This window comes from Chaetura pelagica, unplaced genomic scaffold (genome assembly GCF_000747805.2).
Source record: "Chaetura pelagica isolate M959 unplaced genomic scaffold, ChaPel_1.0 scaffold115, whole genome shotgun sequence".
NCBI classification, from domain to species: Eukaryota; Metazoa; Chordata; class Aves; order Apodiformes; family Apodidae; genus Chaetura; species Chaetura pelagica.
In genome coordinates this window covers 1,579,009-1,601,756 of record NW_009953761.1, presented here as the reverse complement: position 1 = coordinate 1,601,756, position 22,748 = coordinate 1,579,009, and positions in this window count along the sequence as shown.

Below are 22,748 nucleotides of genomic sequence, written 5' to 3'. Positions count from 1 at the left end.
TGCTGAACCTACAGAATTTGTACAGCTGGACTACAAGTGAGGTCTGTTTTCTGTACATTAGAACAGAACAAGCAAACAAATAGCTCCATGTCACTGTTCTTTTGTTTGGTTTGGTTTTTTTCCTTCTACGTCTACACATCTCTGCTGGAACTTCTTGATAGTCATTTTAAGTCTAGCAAGTATCATAGAGTAGCTGAGACAAGTTGCCTCTTTCACTTAGACATTATGTCAGCATGCCCTCTCCAGAAAGGATAAAATATTCATTATGATTAATACAAAAGGCATTACAGACAGAGCATTTCAGGAACATCAGAACAAATTAAAATAATAACATACCTAATAGCTTTCTCTACTTTGGGATCTGGAGGGCTATACTAGCAGTCTTTAACCATCTTAGCAGTAACATTAAAAGACATACATTTGCATTTAGGCCTAGTGCAAAATTCGAGTGAAAAGCACTAAGTTCAGATCATAGTCATTTTAAATTCACCACGGGCAGGAAAAGTTGATGCCACGTTTCATATCAGTAAGCACTGCCTGGGTAACCTGGAGCCTTGCTTTTGTTTTATTGATGCAAAAAGAAGCAATAACCCTTTGGGAATGATCAGCAGTCATTTTAATCCTGCTTGATCAATTGCAGCTGAACTTGATGTAGATCAGCTGAAATGTGGGATGGAACTTTGTACTCATTTTTCCCTCAGTAGAGGCCAACATTTTATCAGGCTGATACTTCATGGGAGGCTGGAGTAAAAAGCATCAAATGTATCCATCTCTTGAATTAAGCAGTTTTACACACTGACCACAATTCAGCAAAGTCTTCCCACAGCCAGTCCTGGTGCAATGGAAGGAGGAAGCCAGAGCTTGGGTCATTTTGCAAGTAAGGCTGTGCAAGATAAAAAGGGTGTTACTTGTTCCAGTCCACAAATGCCCTGAGGAAAATGTTGACAAGGGATTCCTTAAGCACCTGCTTTTACCTTGAAGGGCAGAAATCTGAATTACCATGGGGGGGCTTCAATTTCAACAGCATACACTGGAGGCTTTGTGCTGCCTTGAAAAAAACAAAAAATTCTACATAATGACATTTTTTTCAACTTAGTAAGAATTGCATTTAGCTTGCAGGAATTTTATATTATGCCTAATCTTGAAAGATAACATCAAATTTATCACAGAACTAAAAATTGGCAGTTGCTTCTTTATGAATGACACCATTTGCTCATTATGTTTCTTAGTCACAAACTGAGTAACATGAAAACAAATATACCTCGTGCCTTAAAAAGATTCATTTTGCAATCCAGAGAACAATTAGGAGCAAATTCAGCTGGGAGAAACAGTTTAGTAGGGAAAAATAATTATGAAAACTGGGACCTGTTTAAGAACATTTTACTAGAGACTAAAAAATGTAACAGTTAGAAAAAAGGCTTACTTGCCTGAATCATCTACACCAGCTTACTAAAGTAAAAATAGCTGTAAAAAATAATTTACATCAGGGAATAAAGGTAAACGGATTGCAATTAGTATACATTAGATTATTGGGGGGGAGAAAGATAGAAGGGGGAAAAAAAATCAATATTATGTAGAGAAAAGGTCAGTTACAACTTTCTAAGCACGGCAAACTGAAAAGGACTCTCAGCAATGACATTGGTCCTTTGCTGGACAGAAGTGATAGAAGTGTCAATAAAGATGCAGGAAAGCTAACATGCTCAATAAATAGATCAGCCTTGCCTTTGGGGGTGAGAAGCTCCTCTGAAGTTTACCCTTCCTGACCAAATGTGTCCCTCTGCCAAAGGCACTTCTTTCTTCTAGTTTTGTGCTGGCACATTTGAAATGTTAAGTGTTTTTTTTGATGGTCAGCATTTCCTTTTTTATTATTCTATACAGTGTTCCTGAGACTGAGCTTTTCTAGTTGGTATTTGATAAGTGAACCTGAAAGGACTCCACAGGGAAGCTTTGTTGGTGGCATTCCTAGGAGATGCTAGAAAGCCCTCCACCATTGTCCTTGACCCACCCCTGGCATGATGCATAGGTGAAGTTTACTTATCATCTTTGATGTTTTAATTCATGCTCAACTATGATAAATACTTTATTTGTTGTCAGTGGCTTGGAAGCATCTTAAACAGCAGCTGCATCAGCACTCTTGTATAAAAAGCTGGCTTAGAGGGTTTTGAACCACTAGCATTGATTTTCAATTAATCTTAGACTACCAGAGAAATTCCAGAGCAGTGGAAGATGAAACTATGTCAGTTTTTGTAAAAGGTAAATAGGATGACCAAGGTCTGCATAGGCCTATGAGCGCTTAATCAATCCCAAACAAAAATCCAGAGTGCTTGCTTTCAGATTTCATGCCATAAAGCTATTGTTAATCTTGCCCAAACAAGCTTCACTGATGACAAGGATTTCCTGAACATGACCACAGAAAATTCCTAATGGTTTTGGTCAAAACAAAAAACATCCTGGAACTTGGACTAATTTGAAACCACCAGACATTTTAAAATAATTTTAAAAATCCCATGTAGTCTTATCCTTACCAATTGCTTTCTGTTTCTCCCTTCCCCAAAATGACAATGCTCTTTTCATTTACATTTAAGTAAGCTAAAATAATAGAGATGTTTATCTGAATAATTATATAATAAAAAAGAGTAAATATATATATATATCCCATTTGATGTATCGGGATGTCTTCTGTGTCCACTGTGTCTTTATTTTTAGAACATTTTAAAATATGCCAGATCCTTTGTACACCTTTGGTTTGCCTTTTTATCCAGATCAACAAGTAAAATTTTTTTTTAAATGCATGGAAGAAACATACTGGGTTTTATTCAACCGTAGCTCTTCATGAAGTCTTCATGAAGTCTTGAGCTTTCAGGTGAAGGAGGGGAAAAAGACATTTTGCATGTATCCTCATGGATTGCTTTTATTTATTTATTGTACATACTTCACATTCACCTTAGAAGCTACTTCGAAGTAATGAAGAAAAACAAAAATTGAAAGCTTTCAAAGAGTACATTTTGAAGGGATATTTTGGGTGTTTAGTGTCAGTATTTTGTGAGGTTTTTTAGCAAAAGGCAAAACAGTCACTGCTTGAGGACAGGAAACTTCATAGCAACAAATAATTCATGGAGTTTTACTCACAATTATAATGAACTTCTGAGACTTATCTCTATACTAAAATAGATGATAATACAGTTTACTAAAGAACAGGATGAGTTATCTTCCTGCTTCGTAGGTTTTAGTATGCTGAGGATTATTTTCTTTCCCAGCTGAAATCATCTGGTTCCTATTTATAAGTCATTTGAAAGAGTGACCCGTGACATGCTTAAAGGCTGTGTATAGGAAGCATTATTTGCCCATAAGAGTCACAGACCACTAAGCAGATTTACGGCCTTGTATGTAAGTTATCCTTGCTAATCTTTGCTTAAGAGCAAGTTGAGTCTGATACGACAGCTAAGCAGCTTTCAGCGTTGTGTTGAGTTACGCTTCATTGCTCCTAGTGGCATTTTTTTCTGCTAAATGATCAATCTCAATTTAAGTATTGGGGGAAAAAGAAAGATGAAAGAGGAGAGAGAGAAGGCAGCCCTAGTTGCCTCTAGATCCTCTGTAAAGCATAACAATTTCCTGACCCACCGACAGTTTCTGTGTGGAATTGGCCTGCAGAGAAGTTAAAGAGCCTTGCATGAGAAGAAACTGAAGAGAAAAATTACTCTTGATGAGAATAGAATAATACATTCATAATTCATATACTGGAAACCACCTAGGAGACTGCTCCAGAACTGTGAAAGTCACTGGAAATTTAAATGATGTATAATAATATTTTACATTTTTTTTCTTTTATTATTCTTCAAAATTCTTCTCCTTAGAAAGGAAATATGAAGCATCAAATTCTACCTGCCTGTTTGTGAGTACACATGATTTGTAGAAATAGGAAAAATTTTCAACATTGACTGAACTGTAAATGGAATTGGTCAGTCTCTCTGTCAGGTAAAGAAGCTCAGACTGCTACTCTTAGCAAGACATTAAAAAAAAAAAAAAAAGGCAAAAAAAAAAGCGTATTAGTTTATAATTTTTAAAATAATCCTGTTCCTAACAGAAGGAAATCTAATAATCTAAGTTATCTCCCTACTCAAATATGCTCAGGCAAAAAGCAGAGGGTATAGGAGAAGCCTTCACACCCAGGGCCAACCTGAGCTCTGTCAGGCTAGTGAAGAAGCAACTCTTAAAGTAGAAAGCCCCCCCCAGTAACTCCTTCTCTCCAGACGTGAGATACAACCTAGGACCTGGTAGCAAGAGTGCACTCAGCTATTTTGGACTTTATAGCATGCACATGAAAGGCCACAAAGATGATCAGAGGGTTGGGGCACCTATTCTATGATGACAGGCTGAGGGAGTTGTTGTAGTTCAGACTGAAGAACAGAAAGCTCTGGGGAGACCTCATAGCAGCCTTCCAGTACTTGAAGGGGCTACGGGAAAGCTGGAGAGGGGCTTTTTACATGGGCATGGAGTGACAGGACAAGGGGCAATGCTTTCAAGGTGAAATAAGGTAGATTTAGATTGGATATTAGGATGAAATTATTTCCTGTGAAGGTGGTGAGACACTGGAATAGTTTGCTCAGAGAAGTTCCTGGAAGTGTTCAGTCAGACTGGACAGGGCTTTGAGAAACCTGGTCTAGTGGAAGATTTCCCTGCTCCTGCAGGGGCTACGGGAAAGCTGGAGAGGGGCTTTTTACATGGGCATGGAGTGACAGGACAAGGGGCAATGCTTTCAAGGTGAAATAAGGTAGATTTAGATTGGATATTAGGATGAAATTATTTCCTGTGAAGGTGGTGAGACACTGGAATAGTTTGCTCAGAGAAGTTCCTGGAAGTGTTCAGTCAGACTGGACAGGGCTTTGAGAAACCTGGTCTAGTGGAAGATTTCCCTGCTCCTGCAAGGGTTTGGAACTAGATGATCTTTAAGGTCCCTTCCAACCCAAACCATTCTGTGATTCTATCAGGGAAAGGTTAACTATCTCTTCACAAGCTCTGGCATCCCACTTTCAGATCTCTATGTGTCACATTCAGCCCTGGACTACACCTGGACAATTATACAGACCATGGGAAGCTGATGCACTAAGTTCCCCCCAGGTGATTCTACCTAAACATTGAGCCTTGCCAGCTTTATTGTAAGAATTTGAGTCCCACCTGTGTCTGATGTCTGAAAAAGAGACACGCCATTCCCTCCTACACTCATTGATCAGATATTCTGGGCAAACACCAAGAGGAAAAGTCAGTGATGCCAGTACAGTTGAAATCCTGAAGCCTCCACACAAAATATTTTTATAGAGATACCATATATACCATTAAACACACATTTTTTTAACAAACACATACCACTGGTAACTTACTCTAGACAGCATAACCACCAGGCATTCAGCTGCATTTGTATGTGCATCCTGACAGTTGTTGGACCTGTTAAAGTCCTGTCCCCTCAGCTAGCATTTGACACACTCTGAAGAGAGACCTTGAAATCTGAGCTGTGGTGCAGCTCAGCTTGCTGATAAGTGATCTCTATGAGATAGCATGACAAAATGTGAACAATAGTGCTTGACATTCCACATGTTGTCACGTGCCAGAAATGTTTGGAGAGTGGAACAGAATGACATAAAAGGAAATCATGTGGAGCCTACTTTTCTTTCCACGCTAGGCAAGTGACATTGTTTTGGCAGCTCAGTCTGACACAGTAAGTACAGTATCCTATATATTTTCTAATTTGAAAAGATACACTAATCCAACAGAGAAAAGTACTGACGTCTTTTCATTTCAGTTGGAGTTGAATATATTTAAATGCAAAGTACACGTAACTTAGGTGTCTTTGCATACAAATAATCTTCTAGACAAAATCCCAGGCTACCACACTTTTTTTCTTTACACTAGGTAGAAGACTTCATTCCCTCCACCTGGATTTTCTCAGCAGATTTGAAACAAACATGTATTAAAGCAAGAATACATGGAATTATGGTTTTCAATAAAAGCAACAATTGATAAACACAGAGTTTTTTCCAAGCCAACAACTGATAGCATTTTGCAGCCTCTCAGAGAAACAAGTGGCTAAAGCATAGACATTGCAAAGCCTGATTCACCAGTGATCAATAGCCCTGGCCTATGGCTTATGCACACAAAAAGCTTTGCTTCCTGCTTCCCTGGCCATTAGGTGCCTGCCTACTCAAACAGTGAGACCACAGGAAAATAGTGGAGGGGAAACAGGAAAGTCTTCCTTTTCCCTAGGGAAGAAACTTTTAGCTCTTCTCAGCAGAGTTAAATTATTGTGTTTTTTTTTCTTTTTTAATTCCTACATTTCTCAGGTTTTAATTGTTTGGGGGTTGTTTTGGTTTGTTTTCTCCAACTTCTTCTCCAGCTCCAACCTCAGTCTGAGAAAAATCTAGAATTCCACCCAAATGGCTATTTTCCCATTTAAACATACTCAGGGTTGCCTTTCTCACAGCTTTTTCTTTCCTGTATTCCTCTCTATGTTCTTCAGTCCCTATTCATAGAATAGGGAATATTCATATTCCCCTTTGCACTTTGTAGGAAACAAATACTTCAACTTGGAGAACATCATGAGAGCTTCTTCTCAGCAGATGCTATCAATATATGGACGCCATGCCACGCCTGCCTGGGCTATGACTGTATTCCTGTCCAGCAGAAACAACAGCCATTTATCCCCTTGCCACATATTTGCCCTTTTACCTAAGCAATCTCACATCCAAACAACATACTAACTACATTGCAATGGATGAGCTGTATACGCACTAACTCAGGAAGTCATCTGGTAAAATTAACATTTAGAAGCAGGCACCAGTAGTTATTTCACACATTATTAACTTATATTACAATTCAAATAAGCTTACAGCTGGCAAAAAAAGAAGTCTCTTCTGTAAAGTGATCTCAAACATAATAGGCTTAATCAGAGATAAATTAAATTAGTCAGTCATGCATTCTACAGCATATTAGCACTGAGTAGTTATTAAATACATTTTCTGTTATCAGTTGTGCAGGCAATATTGTAGGCAAACAAAGTGCATGAGAAACCAGTAAATAAACTTTATGTTTGGGAGGCTACATGTTTGACATTTCCTGGGTTTTATCAAAATGTTACACAATCTTTACTACTGTAACTGGCACCAGGTTAAGTCCCCATAAATGATTCAACTTCACTCCCAGGCAATTAGCCAAAAGCGGAGCAGACAGAACTAATGAATACCTAGACAGCAGATGTTCAGTGTGGTTTTGTGCTTTGGAGGGGATTTCTTCCATGGCAATATTCAGAAAGAAGAAAGCATGCACGGATGAGTCATAGCTGGTACACAATTGATAAAGAGGAGACAGGCAACATTTCTATTTGTTATAAAATTAATCTTTGTGTTTAGGGCTTTTCAAATTTTTTCTTCATCTTTGCTTTTACTGCTGCAGTTTGAAAAGGTCTTGTAATTAAGTGCAGATACTGAAAAGCACTGCTCTTGCCTTGCTGCTATCATAACTTCCTTTTGTACTGCTGTTACAGCAGCCAGCAGCATCACCTTCATCTCCAGCTAAAAATTTGTGTGAAAAAGGATACAACACAAAATCACTCATGCTTGCTTTACAAGAGGAATAGTTACTGTTGTGAAAGGTTCCTAAAGCCATGCCTTGTTCTTTCATCCATCTTTCAGAAACCTACCAGTACAGTACCTGAAAACATCATAACTTGCTGAGCCTGACCCAGAAGACTTTGGAGCACATCTGACATTCTCTTACACTCTGCCTATTAAAACTCAATGTAAGGTGACAAGAACATTAAGCTGCCCACAGAGCAAAATGTGAAACTAATCAGTATCTGTTCTGAGCCACAGGTACAATAATTGGAAAATTAAAGTGCCTGTGAACTGCTAGGGCTGGCTGCATCAAAAAGCAACACCTTGAAATGATTAATGAAGACAAATGTATGCAACTATTTCTATTGACAACAATTTCAGATAAATGCAGACTAAAAGGGTAACACTATAGTGCTCATTTATTTTCCCTAAAGCTCACCCCTTCCAAGAATCTCTTGTAAGGAAACCTGTAAGAACTCATTGTTTAAAAAGAGTTTTAGCTGGAAGCTAACCTCCTTTAGCTCAGAAATGTGAAAAACACAGGTCTTTTGCTGCACCTACTGTCAATCACAACCAAAGGATTCAACATCAGGTCATTCCCCTGAAAACACCAAGGTGACCTGTAAAAGTAAAATGACTCAACTAATGGATGACGGCAGCGCTCAGTGGACCTCTTAAGAAAGTCACTGATGGCAATACTGTTTAAAAATGTACCTTTCTTCTTCAGTGCTCCAACCACATCCATCAGTGACATGGCCAGTTCACTCACTTGTGCACCATCATGGATGGGGCTACTGCAGCTACTGCAGTGGCTCTGAGCCACACAAGGTGGGGGGCTCCATTTCTTAGGCATGAGAGAGGGAGTGGGACTCAGTAACCTCCTTAAAAAGTAAATGGCAGAGATACACACACATATATATACACACATACAAATCAGTGTGACCTTTTAGGCTTCCTTCTCTCCCCTTTAATGTACTGATTAATAAACAACCAATCACACCAACCAAACAACCCTCCCCCCAAAAAAAACAACCAAACAAACAAACAACCCAAAACACAAAAAAAAGCAACAAACCAACCCAAAAGTTCTTTGAGTCTTCTGGAATCAGAATTGAATCCCAAGCAGAAAAGTTAAAACAGGATCTATTTGTAAAGGGGACTTATTGAATCTTATTGAGAGAATCACGTCACATACTTGGAAGTTACATTGGAAAGAAAATTAGTACTACAGGCAAGGATTGCTTCAGTTGGGTTTGGAGAAGAAGAAAAGTTTCACCACTTCAAAGGCAATCTAAAATACAAATGACAGGTCCTGTATTCAGAGTATGTTATGCCTATGCTATTATACATATATCCAGAAACTAGAAAATAAAACTAACCACTGTGCCTTTGTTGGGCACGAACATGTGCTATTGTACTACCCACAGAGCTGTGGCCTCTTCTACACTTTCTCCTTATATACTTCCCACTGCCTTTTCTTAGCAAGGTTGTGCTCAGTCTTTTTCAGCCATGTCCTCCTCAGGCAAGGCTTTTAGCAAAAGCAGTAAGAACAGTTTGCAGCAGACAAGCAGAATTTCATCATGTTTGTTTATTTCTATTTCCATAAGAAGTGGTGTTTTGGGTGAAAACATGTTTGTGATGATGCAGCCTTCCAAAGGCAGGATGTTCTCACGTGTTACATTTTCTGTCCTTTTAATTTACCCACAATGGAAAAATGCAAAGGATTATTTTAAAATACATATATATAAATAAATCATACACATATTTAAAATACAGTTGAAAAGAAGAAACTGTAACAAGAAAAGTCTCTATGCAGATACAGGTCTACAGTATAATTCTGGCCAGTGAAGGTAATAAAGGCAGGAATTTTAATTCAACATCTAAAATACTAGAAATACAGTTTTATTTTGCAGCTGTACAAGAATTTCTTGCATGAAGTTGGACATTTGCTGAGGTAAAACAGACAAACCTCTGTGCAATTTTGGATACCAACACGTATGAGGGGAAAGGTTGAGCCACTGTGAGAAACTTTGCACAGGATTTCCAAGGATGCTGAGAACAGAGTTTAGGAGGATTTGGTGGACTGAAAAATAGCTGCACAGCTAGGTCTAGAGGGCTGTTATCAGGGGGCATGAAGTTCAACTGGAGGCTGGATGCTTGTGTTGTACCCCAGTGGTTGATACTGGGGCCAGTACAGTTCAGCATCTTCACTAATGACCTAGTTGATGGAACAGGATGAACCCTCATCAAGTTTGCAGAGGATACAGAACTGGGAGGAATAACTGGTACACCATAGGGCTGATACACAATCCAGAGGGACCTGGATAGTCTGAAGAAATGGGCTGACAGGAACCTCATGCAGCTCAACTAAAGAAGATGTCAAGCCCTGTCCCTGAGGAGGATTAACCCCAAGCACCACTGCATGTGGAGTCATGAGTGGCTGGAAAGCAGATTTGCAGTAGAGGAACAGGGGAGCTTGGGGGACCAGTTGACTGTGAGCCAGCTATTGACCAACATCCCCAGATCCTTTTCCTCTGGGCAGCTTTCCATCTGCTCTTCCCCAAGCCTGTAGCATTGCCTGGGGTTGTTATGATCCAAGTGCAGGACCTGGCACTTGGCCTTGTTGAACCTCATACAATTGGCCTTGGCCCATTGATTCAGCCTGTCCAGACCCTTCTGTGTGGCCTTCCAACCCTCAAGAACATCAACATTCCCTCCCAACTTGGTGTCATCTGCACTCTGACATCTCTTCCATGTAAATAAAAACATAAAATAAGGAACGACTGGTTGGGTTTCATCGTATTCTTTTCTAGAACATTCACATACCAAAGATTTAGGTATTCTGAGATGCAGTTCTGTACGGTCTGTCAACCATACCAGATTCACAAAATCATGATATACAAAGTTTAAAATATAGATTGTTCCTTTTCAAAGCTCTGTAAAAAAGGACACTTTTACAAATCCGCATATATAACATCATTGTCACATGGTTTCCCTTCGGTAGTATGTGTCTGGAAATCTACCCATAGAAAGGAAAACTGCACCCCTCAACATTCATCCTGAAGTTCACATCACATCATCACTACAACTCTAAACTCCTACTCAGAGTTGAATGACAAGGAATAGACTGAAAAGGCCTGAATATGAGCTTGATATCCTCCTCTTTCATTATTCTGCTGCACCTCTTCTCCTCTCTTTCCATCTTGAGCGATAGACTATGAGGAAGACTTAGAGGAAGAGATTCTTCACCCATACAGATATTGCAAGCCCAATAGTCAGATTTCCATTATTCAGTTTTAATCCTGTTGCCTCTCTCCATACATCCTCACTGAAATACAAATTTCTTAACATCCATTCCCCAAATGTAACTCCCTCATTATTCACAAGCACATTACTGACTTCATTTTTCACATGTTCCATTTCTCCTATCCTCACTAAAACCTCTTTTGAAGAATACCTTCACTTTTCACTCCTTAATTTTTTTTCTTTACCCTCGAGGAGCATTTCTTGTTATTAGCTATGATATATTTTTCAAAATCACCTGAAATACTCTTCAAAACCTCACGTTCCACGTTTTCTGTTTTATATCTGACATGCCTCTTGTCTCAGATTCTAGAATTACAGAGTACCCCAGGGCTCAGATAAGAAGCATTCAGTGAAGTACTGTAAGAACACTGCAGGATGAAAAATCCACTATATAAACAATCATACATTCTCTTAGCATAAACAGTAAGTAAACTGCCCTGTGCATACAGGTTTTATTGTCTGCTTCCAATGATTTGATATTATTTGCACTGTCAATAAAAAATATGGATTTGGGGAGGCATACAGTGAGTTTAATGAAGAATTTTTAAAACTCTCATAAAATGATGAATCTGCTAAGCAAATAAATTGATTTTGAACACAGTGAAATACTGAACATCACTAAAATGCCCGTGAACATGTAGGTAGGCAAAGATAATGCCAAGATTTTCCCTAACAAGCCCTGTTTTTTGCCACTCTCAGAATTTGGCCCACATTTGCTCACTGTAGACTTCATTTGGCAACAAACACTTCAACCTGTGGGTATTTTCTTGCCACGGTTAAATTTTCAAAACAAATTAAATCAGAGTAATTTTTATGTGGTTAACAGTGCAAAGGACATTTTCTATGCTTGTTAGTAGTCTTCAAAAAAAAAAAGGGCTTTGATTTAAAAATATGTACAACTTGGAAAGTGATAAATCCATAGATCTGCACAGTCAAATCACTTGGGATATTCTGAAGAAAAACTCAGCTAAAAATAAACAAAGAGTTTGACCTAGCCACCTTCTATATTTTAAGCAATATTTACAGATGTTAGGCCTGCTGAAATTATTTCTGTTATCCAAAGGAGATTTTAAGCATGTTTTCCACACTTTTTAACATATAGTCATCTAGCAATGCAGAGGTTGTAAAGGTGCATTGGAGTGATGACACCAGAGAAAAATGGTTCTCAACATCGAAGCCCATTGCTTTGTTAATCTGCATTGAAAAACCCAGCTTCAACATATTTTTAATACTAAGAAAGGGACAGTTTAATGTTTATGTTTAGGCTCACCCCTCTTGTCCACCAGTGGCTTCACATAAATTGTCTTCTGTTGAATGCAGAACAAAAAAGGTGAGAGGATTAATTCCCAAATCCAAATAATCAGACTGGACATTGAAAAGGAGATAGCTATTACTCCACCTGGCTTTTTAATAGTACCAAGGCCTAGCAAACAAAATAAGGCCATTAATTATACTTCTGCTAGCCTCCTGATTTCAAAATCTGTAGTCTCTTCAACAGCTGTGAAGACTTTCTGCCTTCAGCACATCTGCATAGGTGACAATGATTTAAATGTAATAAATGACACTATTACTACTGCAGAAAAGGAAAGACAATCCAGTTTCCTCCCTCATTGCTGCACTCCTCCTTTGTATTTAGTGGGAATAAAAAGCTTGAATTTACTGGAGACACTGAAGTGGAGTAGATGCAACTCCAGAGACAGAGAAAGGACCTCTCCTAAGATACAGTTGGCATGTAAAATACAGATAGATATCCAACCCTCCAGCTCACGCGTACAAGAGGGAGGTCAATTTCATATTACTGCTGTTAACTGTCCTTTTTTCCTGTCTGGCTCTGTAGCAGAAGTAGCAGGGGGGACATGTGTCCACACCACTTTTACTTAACGCCCATCCTACCCATAGCATCACACAACCACCTCCTCTGTTGGTACAAGCTAAAATACCAAACTCTATGTTGGGGCTAATCAGGTATAAGCACATTATCTCTCTTCTACTCCTCACTTCAAGGGAAGTGACCTCAGAGAATTCTTATTGAATTACAAAGCAATAATTCAATATTGCAACTCTTAAACTGCTGTGAATTAGACCTATCAGAGCTGATCTGTCTGCAAGGCCTGAACTCTAGAGCCTTTTGTGTAGATGGATTTTAAGAAAATATAGTAATTCTGCTGTGATGGAGAGAGTCTGCAGCTATGAAAAGAGTATCCAAGTGTTTACATTCAAGTAGATGGATGGGCATATGCCAAACTGGTTGTCATCAAGAGGAAAATATGATACCAGAGAGCATTCTAGCAGCTTGGAGGACCCACATCCACCACCAGGCACCTACAGTCCTTAAGATCTGTCTCTCTGTTTGACTCTACAGTACAGATGGATGGATAGGTGGGTGGGTGGATGGATGGATGGATAGATGGATGGATGGATGGATGGACAGACAGGCAGAAGGAAATTTCAGGAGATCCTGGGACAGCTCTGATGGCTAGAAGGACAGATGCACGTGGTTAAAGTAAAACAGCTTGCACAAAAGGTGTTTGCATCTCCAAGTGGATTCCCTGGTGGCTGGTAGTGGAATATTTAGTTCATGCATTGGAGAGTAAGAGTTGTCTTTCAGTAAAGAAAGAGGGTACCTGAGGAGCATTTTGGAAGAGCTGGTAGTCACATCCTTTCAAAAAGCCAAGCTTCTAAGAGGATGGTTGTGGCTGACCACTTTTCAGTGTCACGTGAAGGATTAACCTTTCTGGTGAGGTTAGACAAGATTAGGTGGTTTGCTCAGGATTGGCAGGAGTGTATTTTCACCTGTGCCAAAGCTGGAATAAGTTGGAGCATGGCTATACTGAAATTAACTAAAATGCCCAGATATTCAGGAGCTCCAACAGCTTTCTGGGGTTTGTGTTATTACAGAAATTACTTTGGTAACAATTTTCCAAGAATTAGGAGAAACCACTTTGAGAATAGATCCTTCTTAACATATAAAAAAATGACAGCCTTCAGATGTTACATTTTATCTCTAGGGTGTATAGAGCTTTATTCAATACTTGTCACAGAAAGGACTTGTTCAGGAATGTGTTATTTTGTTATGCCAAGTGGTACAAACATACAAGGAATTGCATGTAATGCATGGAATTATAGAGCTCTCCATCTGAACAGTTTTACAGGGACTCTTTACAGTCTTCTGAGACTACAATTATTTCCATTTACTTTGTTTTGTTGTGAGGTTTTTTTATTATTATTATTTAATTCATACTAACTTAGTGCTTATACCATTAAAGTGTGATTTGGTGCAGAATATTCACAGATGCATTAATTATTGGGAATAATTGATCTACATTTTTAGAGTGATAAGTTAGTTGCATGATCTTCAAAGGGGTGCCCAGTACTTGCAACTCTCATGAACATCAGTGTTGAGATGTGGAAAATGAACACATGTAGAAGGGAGGGAATAGTACTTTGGGCAGTTAGTTTTGGTGTTCATATATTCATACAAACTGTAAAATGAATACTGACAACTAAAAATATCTTAATATGACACAGTGCCAAAAACAATGAGACAGAAACATTTTTCTAGAGAGGTAACTTTACAGTCATTTAAAAAGAATAGCTCAAAAAGTAGAAAGAAATTATTGATTGCAAGAAAATTATGTTGCAAAAGTGCTTTTCCTTAGCAAGCTGTCACTGTGTATGGAGGTGAAATATACACCTGCAAGTAAAGAAAACACATGCTTTTATTTTTAAATATATTGTTTATGTTTTATGATGTCTTATTTTTCAAATGCTGTTAACATTATCTAGCATAAACCTAATATTTATTCCTCTATTATGAAGACCAAGCCACACTGAAAACCCAGGACTTACAACTATACAAACACAACTTATTTCACACACACAAGGAGAAATATGTCTTCTCAATACTTGTTGGGAATGCAGTCCAAGTGTGTGGTCATCAAGCTATAAATCTAGAGACTAACGTAAGGATGCATGAAGAACATTTAATCTTCTATTATTATTATTTCTTAAATTATTTGTCAGTAGCTTTTTTTTTTCCACTTCTGACATTCTGCCACTTGTGGAGGTGCACTGGTTTGTGCTCAGTTATTATTTAAAGTAAATAAAGAAGCAAATAAATAAAAAGGAAACTCACTCTAGAATTGGTGGATTGTTAGGGCAGTGGGATTTCAATATGAAGAGCCAGTTACTGCATTTGGCTTTTTAAAGTTATCTCTGGCATGCTGGATGAGCTACACAAATCAGATTACTTCATTTTGAGTTGGGGGCAACATGGCAGGAGCAGAGCTGTGGATTGAAATGATTGTCCACCTTCTTTGGAAGACACCAAATGCCATTAAAATATCCTATACTCTAAGATATCAAAAATACCCTGAAAAATCCCAATATCCCAGCCTGGACACCAAAAATAGGTCAATGTATTTGGTAAAGCTGCATTTAGTAACGGATAGACATTGCTGGGAATTTCAGTGTTTCCCTTCTGTTAACCTCAGGGATGGTTAATTTCCAGAAGACTGAAACTAGTTTAACCTCTGTTAACCGTGTCTCTATTTCCCATCTGTAAAAGACAGATAAAATCTTGCCTTTCTTCCACTCTTTTTCTGCCTCTCTGATCTGACACTGATTTTTTTTTAAATTTATTTTTTTTTAAAAACTGGAACTTTGTATCTCAGCAGCACTTCAAACCCCTCCTATTGCTTAATATGCTTTGCTAATTAATATCTGTGGGACAGTGTGAGTGTGGATGGCCCAGCTGAATGCTGGACATTTGCAAAGCAGATACTTACATTTCAGGTATTTGTCTGAGGCTCTGTTTATAGACACAAGACAGAAATAAGTGGATTTGGGCAGTAACTTCATCTGACCTATTTCAGACATGTCCACTTCTCTCCTCTAGCTATGCAGACACACCTCCAGGCAAGTACTGCCACTGTAGACATCTGCATTGGAGAGGTACAAATGTGGACAAAATTAAACACACCTGTCACTTACTCTTTCAAAAAGAGAGACTAAATTCACTAAAACTAAAGAGGTTTTACAGAGAAGTAAATTTATCTCAGAATCTTTAACATTTTCATGCACCTTACAATTTTCTACTCCTTTTTCCCTTATGTCCTTATCTTAGACAGATTTAGGATATTGAACATGCACAGATAAGCCTCCATGGCTACCTACTTTGACAGATTCACAGATAAGAATGTACTGTTAAAGTGATTTAGCAAGGTTGAGGTATTTAGGAACAGCTTTAAAGGTGCTCTGGAAGTGGTTTAGTAGCACAAGGGCATCATTAAAGCATTTATAGTTTTTTCTACTTCTTAAGGGGGGCCTGCAATGGAGAAGAAAGAAAGGGGATATAAATATAAAGCCTCAACATTAACTGAATGTCAAAAATAAGAAATGAAGCAAAGGATCATGCCCAGGAAATTTTCAGAGTACTTACTATTAATACACATCTGTCATTTATATAATTATAATTTATTTTTGTACTACGATTTATTTTTTCTCATTTTTCCTCTTAAACATCATCTCTTGAACTTTCTGTTATCTTCTGTATACCATGAAAATGTTTATGTAACCCAGAGAATGACACATTGATAAATACTTTACTCTTTTCTCCCCAGCTTCCTAATTGAGTGATAGGAATGCCACTACAACAGCTATATTAGAAAAGATCGGAGATCTTGAGATGTTAGTAAGTAACATCTTTTTTAAAAAATGCCTTTTCAGTACACAGTGCCAATTAAGCCACACAAAAAACCAAACCAAACCAAACAAAAAAAAACCCCAAAAGCAACAACAACAACAAAAAAACAAACAAAAATCCAAAAGCAAAACATGAGTTTTTATTATAGAAAAGCTTGAAAATGAGATAGAGGTTTGCAGGTAAAAGCCATTATTTTTTAAAACAATAAATAAATAAATTAAGGACCAAGCTGTTCTGATTTTGCAGTATCTCAATGTCATTACACTTCTAAGGACATTCAAACTCTAAATATTCCCAGTATTTCACTTCACCCTGTGTATGAAGGACTCTCACTTCTTTACTCAGTCCCTACTATCTGCTGAGATAGCATACAAGTGGGCCACTTAAGGCCAGACTTTTGAAGCACTTTTCATACAGTGTTCAAGTGCATTGTACTTTTTACTGAGCCTTATCATTCCAGAGAACACTGTACAATGCAAAAAAAGATAAGAGACTTTCCTTTGTTTCTGCTGAACTGTACCCTCATGGCTTTTCCTGCAGCTCCTCTGTAAACAGCTGCCCAAAAGGATAATCTGAAAAGTGTGTTTGACTTCCCCACAACATGAGTACCTTTAGAAGGTGCTGGTCTGACTGACTTCTGCTTTCTTTTAATGGCAGAAATCCTCACTCAGACAAGAAGTAATATTTGGAGCTACTCTAAATTTTCTGACAGAATATCCTTCGTTTTAGTCCACAGCAAAATTGCTGCTCAGCTGGAGAAGACAAATCAGGTACTAAACATGATTACGTTCCCAGCAACTGGTAGTGAACACTGAGGTCTTTATTTGCTACAGACACCACCATCAGATTGTAGAAAACAACTTTCTCCAGTTTGTGTTTTTTTCAGGTTTTTTTGTTTTGTTTTGTTTTGTTTTGTTTTAATTCTGATAGAAGTATTTAACTTGCATTCACTTAAAAACTGCTTTTACTTCTGGGCAAGACACAAAGCATTTGAAGCAGTAACTTCAAGGAACTGATATGCTGTTACATGTATATAAATTATTGTTACAAATTGGCAGATGTCAAATTTCTAATCTAATCACGGTCAGTATCTTAACTATAAAAGACTCAATGAGAATCTGTAAAACTTTTTGTAATAAATGCTGAAATCCCTCAAATACTTAAAGATGTCTCTGGAGTGGAAAATAAATCTTACTGAGTACCATTAAGCTTCACTGTGCTAATTTATGGCTATGCAAACATGATCTACCTCCATGTTCATAAAAGAAAATGGAGGATCTTCTGTTATCCCCGAACACATGTGACTACAGTCACTACATGTGTGACGTGATTCAATAGTCAAGATTTAATTTTTTTCTGTGAGATCAGTCTAACTAATCACAGGTAATGCAAAAGTCAACATTTATTTTTACAGGCTACCAGGAGTCATATACTGATGCACATATAGGGAGCATAAGTGATATACATAAAATTTCTTTCTTTCACCATGAAAGTAGAGTGAAATTCTATATTTTATTTGGTGATGGAAGGAGGCTATTAGGGTTTTTTTCTGTAACATTGCAGAAAAAATGTACATGGCAGACACAGTCCACAAAAGTTTCATGAATATTCTTATTTACACTGTGCTTAAAAAGAAACATCTGTGACAGCTTTATAGTTTCTTTGTTTGCAGACTGAATTTATCTGGTTTACAGGTTTCTTCTGAAAAACAGCTGAAACAAAATTCATCACAGCATTGTGTTGAGTATTTGTCCTTTTACTAATAAAAACCTGATCAGGCTACAAGAATGGAAGAGGATCGCAGCTTTTTGAAACAGTGATTGAAAAGCATGGAGACAAGATTTAAAATGTAAGAAAATGAATTTCCATAGCTCAGCTGACAGTGAAAGGTAGGTAGCTACTCGTGCAGTGGCCAAAGTTCCTAAAGAACTAGGGTGTGAGTAACTCCTTCCTCACTGTGCTGGAACTCTCAGTACAAAGCCTGGGACGAGTCCTGACCACTGAGCCATGCCCATCGTGCTTTCTACACTGGTGATTCACAAGGCTGGACTAACCAACCCACCTACACAAGACCCTAACATCAACTAGCTCCTGCTTAGTCCAGGATTGGACTAGGAGGCCACAGGAGACATATGTGTCCAGCATGGGTCAAAGAACTGCACCTGCTCTGCAAACAAGCCAGTCCCCACACACACACACACACACACACACACACACACACACACACACACACACACACACACACACACACAAGAGCTTCTTGCTTCCTAGCAGTAAATCCTTGGTAAAGACACTAGTTAAGTGGTGTCAGCAGCTGGGTCCCACTTCACTTACTCCTTTGATTCAGGGCAAGGTTTTTGCCCTCAATGAGGTTCTGGCATATATTGTCTCTGTAAGAGAACAGATGTATATATATATATACCCCCAAAAGCCTAAAGGCTGCACTGAGATGAGCAAGATACATTTCAGTCACTCATTTGCTCATTCTTTAGGGATTTCAGAGAGTAAAGTCAAGATTATCTCTGTGGTGCAATAGATGTTGCTCAGACCTGGGGCTGTGCTGCTGAACTCTGTGATGCCCACAGGGATATTCTAGCTACAAAGTGACCTTGGCAACAAGAGATGTGAATTCTTCTCTCAGTGCTCTGGCAGTTTTTCAGTGGGTTTTGTCAAATTAATAAAATAATATTTCACCATTAAGGCTGGTTCAGTATCTTTATTTACAGATTCCAGTGCAATTGCTTTTTCCTGACAATGGGCTTCAGTTCAGAAGTGTCTTCACTCTTTCAATTGATCTTTCTTCCACTTGAAGAATTATTTATTTGGCCCCCTTTAAAGCAGGCTGGGTTAAAAAGTTAAAAAACTTTTATGCTTCTTGTACTAGTGTAGCATATACCATGTTTTTGTTGCTTCACATGCAGCATGCCAAGTTCTGCATCTTTGTTGTTCAACTCTCAGGTAAGTCCAAGGCAATGGGAGTAGTAAGATTTCTTGAATGATGCTCAATTCATTTGATGTTTTCCATGTGTTGCTCCCCAGACATGCTCATTGTATGACTCTCCCTTAAACATACACTTGATTTCAGATCACACACGTGGTCAAGGCTGAGCTCAAAAGCTTTAGAACAAGTTGAGTTTTCATATATCTCCATATCTCTGTAATGGGGTCAGAAAACATGGTATTATTTCTGAGTTCCTTGATTCTGCACTTTGGCCAGGAAATGTGGAAATCCTGCTATAGCCCACAGCACCACAGCCACCATCCAAGACACAACTAATGTTCTCAGACTGAGGCTGTTGCCTTCTCTTGCTCTTAAAATATTATCAAAACACAGACATTCCAGGTGTAATATTTCCAGTTCAATAAACTGGTGCTTTCTATATTGGTTGAAAAACTTCTGCCTAGTTCTGATAGTGAACAGTAATTGTGTGACTCTGATTTGCCCACCCTTGTCCTTTCTAGCCTTCTGTCTTTCACCCTGCCTTAGCTGTGCAACTGCCAGTGCATTGGCACACACCACTGAGGATGATTTTGGCTTTGTAAAAAAAATGTGCAGAACTATTCTATTGACAGGTGAAACAGAATAGAGAGCTCATGCTTAGCCATGTTGCCTCTGCTGTGCAAACACAAATAAAATACAAGGGGGCAACCTCCCCTTTTAAAAATTCTTAGCATTTGGAGATAGCACACTGAGTACACTCTGGGATTAGATCTTCTGAGTCAAACAGCACTGTATTTACCAATACTTGTCAGAGAATGGATTTTTAAGCAATGCTTAGCAACACATATCCTCCATTCTATTCTATTAGTTTGAATACTTTTCACATTCACCTTTTCTTCTGAGCGCAAAATACACATGAAAAGAATTTTGTTCATGCTCTGAATGCCAGCATGTTCAGGTGTATGGCACCAGGCACAGGAAGCCCTTCTGCAATTCTGACATTGTGGTTGAGGACCCCCTGGACTAAAACTCAAAGCCTCCCACCCCACCATTAATGTCACTCATCTTTATATGGATGTGCTTTTCCATGCTATTAATTAGCTAACACTTCATTACACTTTATCCAGAAACAAAAGGCTGTAGGACTGCAGGGCAGACAACCAGCTTCCAAAGACCAGGATGAACTGCAGCCTATGAGATCCATCCACACATCCCACACAAACAGAGAGAGCTGTGCTGATCAAAGCCTCTTAGGACTGAATTTGTACTCATCAGACTACAGAAACCCAAGAAAGGTTGGGTTTAGGAGCTCTCTACCTCAAAAGGTAGATTATAATAAAATATATTTGGTTCATTAGTAATTAACATAGGAAACAATAAATATTGCTTCTTATTCTGGATCTCTTTTGTGGAGCATGAGTGGCCAAAATTCTAAACCCACCCTGTTTTTACCTACAACTCTTCTGATTAAAATGTAGTTATTGAATATTTATGTTTGTATCAGATTTTAGATGTGCAATGGAAGTGAATTAGAGAAGTAGAATAAAAGAAAGACTTCTACTGTGTTTAGAGGCTGATATGCATGTACAGTAGCAGAGACCACCATGGACCTGAAGAGTAAAATCAAAATTTTTCCTCCACCGAAGTTTCAAATCTTTTCATTTTTATTCCTTACCATAGAACTGGACCTGTGTTATTACAAACCACATTTATTATGACTGTCGTGTGGGTCTGCTCTGTATTTTAGTATAATTGTCTACCAGATTTAAAAAAAAAAAAAAAAAGAAAAATCAACTACTTTGATCAGGATTAAACTATGAAATCAGAGTTCACACATAATACTTAACCTAAATAAAGAATTCATGGGAAACAGAATCTTGCTATCATAGTATTTATTGGAAAGGTATGCAGGAAGAAAAAAATCCATACCTGCTTCTCAGGAAAGCATAATTTCCCTATGGATACCAGTCTATTTGACTTGAATCTAAACTAACACTGTAGATTCTAACAGCATTTGGCAAGCTGCAGACACATCATTTTTTTAACTTAGGCTTATGTTTGAATTACCTGGAATTCAAATTTCCAATGTGACCTTTGGTTCAGGAACAAAAAGAGTTCTTACTAGAGAGAGAAAACACCTTTTAGAGAACAATGTATCTTGTTGAGGGTGGAGGCTAAAATAGTACAGTGCTGCTGCTAGTCTAGAATTAGAGAAACCTTGACTATATAGGTAAACTTTGTTTCAATTAACAAAAGAGAATATTTGTTTTTTACATTTAACCCGAGATTTCTGATCTTTTGTACTGTGCTTTCAAGTGTGCATTTATTCCTCCAATGCTTGAAGCTTATAAAATGCAGGAAGGTGGGTTATTGTTTTTTCTGCCTACAATAATGGCCACGCTAAGGATATACAGGCCAAACAGACTGTTTTTATTTCTGTGTTCAGTTCTGTATGGAGTTATGTGCCAAAGAACTTAATCAATGGGAGCCAAAGCATTTCTCACCTCTCAAAACAGGCACTGGAGCCTTTAAAGACCATCTAAAATTGCAACACATTAAGATGTCTGGTCACTAGATATTTCCCCTCCCCTATCCCTATCCCCCCGGGTTTGCTTATAGGAAAAGTGCAGAAAATCTGACTTGCAAAGTGCAATATCCTGTTCTGCTGGGTAACCACATCTATACTGGAGCAGCACAGACTGGATTTTAAACTGCCTTTTCAGTGCCAAGCTCAGAAATATACAACAGGAAATTTCATCTCCATTATTTACATAGAAAAAAGAGTGGAAAGCATGGGAGAGCCAAACACAGCTTTGAATCTTCTTGTAGTGTGCTCAAAGCCACAAGAGAGGAAAAAAGCAAAAATAGAGATGGTATCTATTTGCTAAATATTTACTTAATTCAATCATCATTTCTTGAGGAAGAAGGGGATGAGGAAGAAGAGTTAGACAGTTTAGATTATTATTATTTACTATAGATGGGATTTAGCACTAATTTTGGGGAAGAAGGCTGCTGTCAGATAAAGATCAGTTGATGTCATTTGAACTGGTCACGCCCTTAATTTTCCACAAAGGCACATTTTAAAATACACTATTGAATTAAACAGCTCCTCCTCTGAGCTAACCCCTTTCTTTTTGTTCTTCTTCTGCCTATTTCTGGGTACAATCCTTGAGCAAGTGGTCCACTGTTCAGC